The following is an 8,703-nucleotide window of genomic DNA, read 5'->3' on the forward strand; positions in this document are numbered from 1 at the left end:
TGTGAATGAAGGGCACCACACATACAAACACATCACACAAAAAGCTGAAGTAGCATCGGCTAGGTCATGTTGGAATCTCTTACAGGCAAACATGGTTTTCCCAAACCAACTCAGGTTTCAGCACACTGAAACATAAATGCTTTATTATCTCTGAGTTTTTTGGAACAGGAGAGAAAACACTTAAGGATGTTTTTGATTCAGTTTTCTAAAACATAAGAAACACTTATGCATATGGTGAAGATGACCTGGAGAATTTTGGACGACTATGTTGGGGCCTCCTGGGGACTTAGCACTCATTCTGGTTCACTTACCTTGCAGCTGGAGGGAAGAATCCATTTCCATGAATGAGTTACTAGCAACCATACTTGTTGCCCCAAATGCAGTTCATTTTATAGTCAATTCACATATCCATTTATGCATTCATTCATTCATTCATTCAATGGATCCACTTTGAGTGTACATTAAACAATGGATCAGTACTGTACTGGACAGTCCAGAACCAGAGGAGCACCCTTGGAAAAAAATATAGATGCTCTTCTGTCCAAAATCATCAAGAATTCTTTGAAAATAATTGCTGGTAGTAGACTCCTACCTTAAATCTTACACAAAAATCCACTCAAAATGGATCCAAGACCTAAATCTAAGACCCAATACCAGCAAATTACTAGAGAACACTGGGGAAACTCTGCAAGAGTTTGGCATAGAAAAAGACTTCTTGGAAAAGACCCCAAAAGCACACACAATCAAAATCAAAATTGACAAATGGGATTACATCAAGCTGAGAAGCTTCTACACTGCAAAAGAAACACTCAGCAAGGTGAAGAGGCAACCAAAACAATGAGAGAAAATATTTGCAAACTATGCAACTGTTAATGGGTTAGCATCCAAAATCTGTAAAGAGCTCAAGAAATTCAACAACAAAGGAAACAATCCAGTTTGAAAATAGGCAAAGGACTTGAGCAGGCATTTTTCAAGAGAGCAAATCCAAATGGTCAACAGACACTTGAAAAGAAAATGCTCAGGATCACCAGCTATCAGGGAAATGCAAATCAAAACCACCATGAGGTTTCACCTCACCTGGATTAGAATGGCTCTCATACAGAAATCAACAAACAACAAATACTGGAGAGGATGCCGAGAAAAAAAGTACCCTAATCTGTTGTTGGTGGGAATGTAAGTAAGTCTAGCCACTGTGGAAAACAGTATGGAGATACTTCAGAAATCTGATACAGACCTATCACATGATCCAGCCATCCCACTCCTGGGAATTTACCCAATCAAAAGAAATCAGCATATTAAAAGGTTACCTGTACCCCCATGTTCATTGCAGCTCAATTCACAATAGCTAAGATATGGAATCAACCCAGATGTCCACCAGCTGAAGACTGGATAAGGAAAGTGTGATATATATACACCATGGAGTACTACTCAGCTGTAAAAAAAAAAAAAAAAATGAAATCCTGTCATTTGCAACAGAATGGATGCAACTGGAAGCCATTAGACTTAGTGAAATAAGCCAGTCCCTAAAAGACAAATATGTTTTCCTTGATCTGGAGTTCTTATTAGATTACCTGAAATGTAATGTTTTGAATTGATATGGACATTTTGAGATTTGATGACTGTTTACAGCCCTGTCTCTTCTGTTGAGGAACAGTGCTTTTTTTTTCCTTCATACTATTTGTTGAACTCTTTTACTACCATCATTAAGTAAACTGAAAGTAGATCCTTGTGAAAATTAAGAGTGGGAGAGGGAGGAGAAGGAAGGGTTGGAGGGTAGGCAGAGGGGAGGCTAGAGTGGGAAGTATCACTGTTTGTAAATCTGTATAGATGAAATGCATGAAACTTGTATAACTTAAATTTAAAAAAAATCAAAAAAGGGAAATAATTGTTCATAAATCATCATTAAAGACAAATTTTAAAAATAAAAAAGTAAAAAAAAAAAAGAACTGACATCCTGAATAGAATTTACAAGGGAATATTAAAACTATTTTTTCTTTCTTTATTTACTTTATAGAAAGAGATAGAAAGAGAAAGGCAGATATATACAACAATGGAATGAGAGATCCTATCTCACTGGTTCCCAATGCCTGTAAAAATTAGGGCTGGCTCAAACCCAAATAGGAAGGTGGGAACTCAATCTAGGTCTCTGATATGATTGGCCGGGACCCAAGTATTTGAACTACCTCTTGCTGCCTCTCATGGTGCACAACAGCAGGATACTGGAATAGGGAGTGGAGATGGAGTGTGAAACCAGGCACTCCAGAACGAAATGCAAGTGTCCCAACAGGCAGGTTAGCTGCTTTGTTAAATGCTTATCCCTCAGTAAGAGTTTTTAAGAAGTCTCTGAATTAGCGAGCGCACCAGAATTTGTTTATTGAATGAGAGACAAATGGGAGAACTCAGTCTACAACCCATGATCAGAAAGCAGGAGGCCAAGGTAACCCGATTACTGAGAGAGACAAGCCTTTTTCTAGTTGTCACAGCACACTGACGAAGTTTAAGTTTAAGAAGAACTTTTCTGCGATGTTTTTTTCCTTTTGTTCGGCTGTGATGTAGTCCCATGTGATCAATATATATTATTAATAGTACATTTGTGCTACTGGATTCATATTATGGATCACTGGTGCCCACACCACTAAAAGCACTTCCTCTACACTTGTACTCAGTTAATAGTTCCCCAGTTTGTACTTGTAATTCTGTGCCACAGGCACCAACCACCATCTCTGAATCAGGAGTTGACAGATATGAGAAAGGTACAAACAAAACCTAAGACCTCATCTAGAGGAAAAACAGTTTCCAAGAGTCATTATCACAAAATAATAGCTCTCAGTGATAATAAATAACATTTATTAAAAACAAATCTATATGAGGCTCTTTGTTGGACACTCTTCATACATTATTTCACTAAATGCTTTCTCTGAGCCTACAAGGTAGAAATTATTTCTCCTGTTTATAGATGAGAAAATAGGCTCAAATATAGTAGCTGGGTTTAGATGGCACAGCTGGTAAGTAGATTTAAATAGAGATCTGTCTGACCCTAAACCTGAACTCTGACTCCACTGACACTAACCAGTCAGGCGTACTGGGACAATAGATCAGAGGACAAAATGATGGTAAGGAGAAGCTCTAGATTCCTATGAAAGCCATTTAATTTTGCCTGCAGCACTGGCCAGCTGGGTTACCTTAAACAAGGCTTCTGAGTTGTTGCTTCCTTCTTTGCAAACTGGGCCCCCATTTAAAGGAGGTGATGCATATGGCATAGGTTTCCTATCAGCGCCATAGCAAATTACTACAAACATAGTGGCTTAAAACCACAGTGATTAACATACAGTTATTACAGAAGGGGATTAATTTACAGTTCTGTAGTGCAGGGTCTGCTGGCTACAGACAGGGAGTCACAAGGCCACGCTTATCCTTGGGGCTATGAGGGGGAATATGTTTCTTTGCCTTTCTCTTTTGGAGGATTTCCACATTCCCTCCCTCTTCAACACCAGTACTGGCCCTGGCCGCTGAGTCTTTGTCCTGTCTCAATCCCTCACATCGACTCTTCTTCTGCCTCCTGCTTCTGTTCTTAAAGACCCTTGGGATTACATTGGGCTCCTCCAGATTTCATAAGAATCTCCATATCTTAAAGTCTGCTAATTAGTAGCCTAATTGCCAGGAAACATAAAATATTCAGAGTCTAGCCATTGTAATTCAGACATCTCTTTGGACAGAGGGGGTTATTTTGCCTAATACAAATATACAGTATCTTGTGCTTCTAAATAATTCAGTATATAAGGATGGATCTTGGGCCTGGTGGTTGAGACACTGATTAAGATGTCCGTGTCCCTTATCGTTGCCTAGGTTCACCGGGCTTCATTCCTGACTCCAGCTTCTGACTAATACAGACTCTGGAAAGCAGCAGGTATGGCCCAAATACTGGGCTCCTGCCACCCGCACTGGGGAGCAGACTGAGCTCCCCACTTCTGGCTTCAGTGCCTGGCACTGGGCCACTGTGAACCTATGAGGACTGAACTAGTAGACGGGAGCCCTCTCTCTCTGCGTTTGTTCTCAAAGAAAAATTAAAAAGATTAACATAATTTCTGTATCAACTATTAGTATTATTATTATATGCGGATAATAGATCATATAGATTGATTCTATTTATAAAAATAACTCAAACACACATATCTTATATTAATATATGTAGTTTATAACTATAAAGATCCAGGACTGGCACTGTGTTTAGTAGGCTAAGCCTTTGCCTGAAGTGCTAGCATCCCATATGGGTGCCGGTTCATGTCCTGGCTGCTCCTCTTCTGATCCAGCTCTCTGCTAATGGCCTGGGAAAGCGGTAGAAGATGGCCCAAGTACTTAGCGCCCTGAACCCAAATGGGAGACCCTGAAGAAGATCCTGGCTCCTGGCTTTGGATCGGCTCAGCTCTGACGGTTGTGGTCATTTGAGGAGTGAACCAGTGGATGGAACACATTTTTCTCTGTCTTCCCCTCTGTCTGTAACTTTACCTCTCAAATAAATAAATAAAATCTTAAAAAAAACTACAATGAACCCTTCTTGTATGCAATTTATAGGCCCAGATTTTACTCTTCCCAAAGGTAGCTACTGTTAACAGTTTGGCATGTGTTCTACTAGGGTTTTTTAAAGTCATTTCAAACATATAAGTATGCATTCCACATATATATTTTCTAACTCTGATGATATTATAACATCCATTTTTCAGCATACTATTCAGAATTAAGGAAAGAGAGGGAGACACAGAAAAAGAGAAAGAGAGATCTTCTATATGCTGGTTCACTCTCCAAATGGCCACAATGCCAGGGCTGGGCCAGACTGAAACCAGGAGCCAGCAGCTTCATCTAGGTCTCCCATGGATGCAGGTGCCCAAGGACTTAGATCATCCTTCACCACTTTCCCAGGCTCATTGGCAGGGAACTGGGTCAGAAGTGGAGCTGCCAGGACTTGAACCAGTACCCATATGGGATACCAGCTCTGCAGATGGTAGCTTAACCTGCTGTTCCATAGCACCAGCCCCCATACTATTTTTTAATTTGTTCTTTTCAAAAACTCTATCCCTTAGTTCAGCGTATCTCTACCTTATTTCTCATTTTAAAGTATTTTATAATTGGAATGTGTATAATTTATTAAAATATCTCCAGTGAACTTTAAGATTTATTTCACTTTTGTTATTGTAAACTATGTTATAATAAGCAATGTATCACTATACATGTATAGAAGGGGTTTCTTAGAGTAGAATCAATGAGCTAACTTAAAACATGAGACATTTCGCATACATCCATAAGTACAAATGAATCATATGCTCTTCATCCTCTCTCCTGTGCCCATTATCACATCCAACTACCATGTCTCCTCTCCAGCACTGATACTAGTTATAGATCCCACCTCTAGTCTCCCAGCAGCTTAGATTATTCTGTGATTATGTTAGACTATAATATAATTCACTGTTACTTCAAGTTATATCCTTTTTGCTCATCAAAGATATTAAACAACTTCCATATGTTTATTGGTCAGTTTGACTAGATTTAATTTTGGGCAAATTCTTGTTAATTGTTCATTATTCTACCATGTTGGTTATATTTTCATTATCAATGCATAAGTACTCATTTTTTTGTGATTTGTGTTACATAAATATTTTCCCTTTTAGGAATTTTCTGTGTATCTAATTTCTTATGTATCTTGAAGTTCCTTTTTTTCATATTATATGTCTTGTCTTTCTCTTAGAGCTTCTGATTCCTAGTCTTCAGGAGATCACATACACTTGTCTTGTTTCAGTGACTTGCTAGTTGCCACCATGGTTTTAATCTACTCATAATTTAATAATGCTTTTTTGGAATTTTTGCATACAAAGTAAAATAAAATTGAAAATATATTTCCTGTGACTGTGTACCTCATTGTACAAATATCACTTATTAAATAATAAACTAGTAAATTTCTAAATTAAACTATCTTTTTTGTCACATTTTAAAATATGTTGAGATCTCTAAGTTTTCTATTGATATATTTGTGTGTACCTCTATCCAGGCTACAATTATATTTAAGTAGCTTACAGTGTGCTGTGATATCTGGTGACTCCCTGTTCATGCTCCTTCCTTCTTGATAGTTTAAAAAGCTCTCCAAGGAATGTGCTGGAATATAAGTTGTGAGATAAATAGGGATTTTTCGGAGCAGCCCAGGTTTGATTCCAAACTTCTGCCTGGAAACAGGATGCTCTTCAATGGTTTAACCCATGGGTTGCTTTCTGGAGTCCTCAGATGCAGTGCCAGGGGTTACAGGCACACAAGATTCCATCCACCTGAGCTGCGTTCCTGAGCTATGGGGCTATTGCTAGCACTGTAAGTCTGACTTTCATTGTCCCTTACTTCTTACCTGTAAGTATTAAACCCACTCTCATGTATCTTGTTTTGTGTAAGTGCTCTGACTCATCAAGCTCAGACAAATTGCTCACCAGTTTCCAGTGACGCTTGAATGAGAAAGACACTGAGGTGAGAAAGGAACTCCCAAGTAATACTGCTAGGCAAGACACACAGATAATCTTGTGAGAGTGAAGTGGACATAACTGGTGATGGCTTGCGCACTGAACACACTGCATCTCAAACTTGGCTGCACATTCTTAAAAAAAAAAAGAAGGAGTGCCCCATACGTGTGCATGCCTGAGTATGAGTGCACACTGATGACTCACATCAACTTAGGGCAAAGAAAGTAGAAAGTTAAGGTAGGAGCTTTGGCTCTGGATTTTTTCATTGCTTTTATTACAGTTGTCATAGGAAGGCAGTGTAGGCAATCCGTGAGTTACGATTATAGGTAACGTTGGAAGAAGATGTAGATGTGAGGAGAGATAATTACATTTTTCCCTTTGTGTTGATTTCTTCTCTCATAAAATCTAAGACCAGCACTGAGAGATCCCTCCAACCATTTTTGCTATCTCTATTTCTCTCTAGGATGAAAATGCAGGTGATTCGTTCTTTGTCACCAAATCTCAGTACCCAATACAGAAAACAAAGGATTCTGCTTTTAGAGTAAAGCCTGGGTCAATTAACCTTAGAGAAGTTTTCTTTGTGGTTGAAAGTAGAGATTCCCAGCTGTTCCACATTCCACTTTAATCAAACTACCAATTGTCTTCTATCAGTTTAATCCCTGGCTTCCTTTTGAAGGGTTTGCTGCCAAGGATTAATTTCCAGGGTCACTGAGCCCCTCTGCACAGCCCAGTCTCTGAATGCCACAGAGAATGCTCATTCTTGATTCACTGGCTGTCAGCCTTGGTCTCTGCTGCACACCCTAATGTGTAGCCAACCTGTGGAAACATTGCTCAAAAAGAAGTCATGAGGGCTTGACTGGCCTCTGTGAGAAAATAGCATTTGGCTCTTATTTTCTAATCATGTTTCAAGAAGGAATCTCTTTTTATCATTCATTGTAATAAAATCCTGAACAAGAAACCTGAACAAGATTCTGAACAAGAAATCACAAAGCATGCGCACAATGTCATCAATTCCTTTGGCAGATCACACTAAATATGGACATATTGCAGAATCATATATGTGATAAAACATTTTAGAAACTATCAGTGTGAATCAGTTCCTAGGAAAATTTCCCCTTTCCATTGTCAAAGAGAAAAAAGTTGATCAAAATGATTTCCTCTTGCTCAGAACTAGCTTCTCCCTATCCATCACCACTCTTTCTCCTGATGTAAGCAGATTTTAATCTATTTGTTAGAGCCTCTAAAGATCCCAGTAGCCTGGCATAAACTGATCTGGGTTCCATTCTATTTCACAAATCAGTGAACAAAGTAGTTCTGAAAATTATTGCAAACTCTTCATTACAAATGACAATGAGGAAACCTAGAAGAACCAGATGGAGTTCTGAATCCCAAGTGGGTTTTTCAGCATCAGAATAGGCAGGAATGGAAAAAAAAAAAGGAAAGATGTTTGACTTGCAAATTTGTTGTGAAATAAATATGGAATGCTTCAATGCCACTTTAACCAGCCCTTCTCTTCTGAAATAACATTGCAAATTTAGTTAGCTGCTTTCCTCCTTGTAGATTTTCAAGCCCTCTGTAAGTTATGGGTGAAGATGTTTCCCAGAGAAACAGAGGGAAAAACAGCAGAAAAGGACATTAAACAATGCCAGTTCCTCTGTGATGTTAGAAAGTTTGAATTCAGGAATGTTACGATGTATTTTCCTACAGTGTACCTACTGGGCAATTTCCCTGACTCCATCATTGGCTGTCTGACATTGGAGTAGCGATTTGCCAAATAACAAAGGCTCTATTTCAAAATTCTTTATGAAAAGGGGGGAGAAAAGGAGACTCAAACATTTATTGTCCTGGAAAAGGAAACCCTTTCTTTAAAAATGACTACTATTTGAAATTTTCTAATTTGAAAAAGAGTTCTGAAAACATTTTGACACATTTTAGTATTTCAATAGGTGAGGAGGACATTTTTGAAACAGCAAACACTTTCATTTCAGTCTCTCCCAAGAGAAAGAGTTGTTCCTTTGCTTTGCTCTCTTGTTCTTAGAAATCTTTGGGAACAACACATCTTTCTTATAATCTCTGTCGAACCAAATTCATAAACATTCAGTCTACTGGATTCAGTATGTGTTTCATGCTTGGCTAAAGTTGGATTGCAGTGAGCTTTTCTAGAAAAAATTGGACCTGTATCTCTTTCTTTCCCTACACTCAAAAGCAT

The sequence above is a fragment of the Oryctolagus cuniculus genome, chromosome 2, assembly GCF_964237555.1.
Source record: "Oryctolagus cuniculus chromosome 2, mOryCun1.1, whole genome shotgun sequence".
NCBI lineage: Eukaryota > Metazoa > Chordata > Mammalia > Lagomorpha > Leporidae > Oryctolagus > Oryctolagus cuniculus.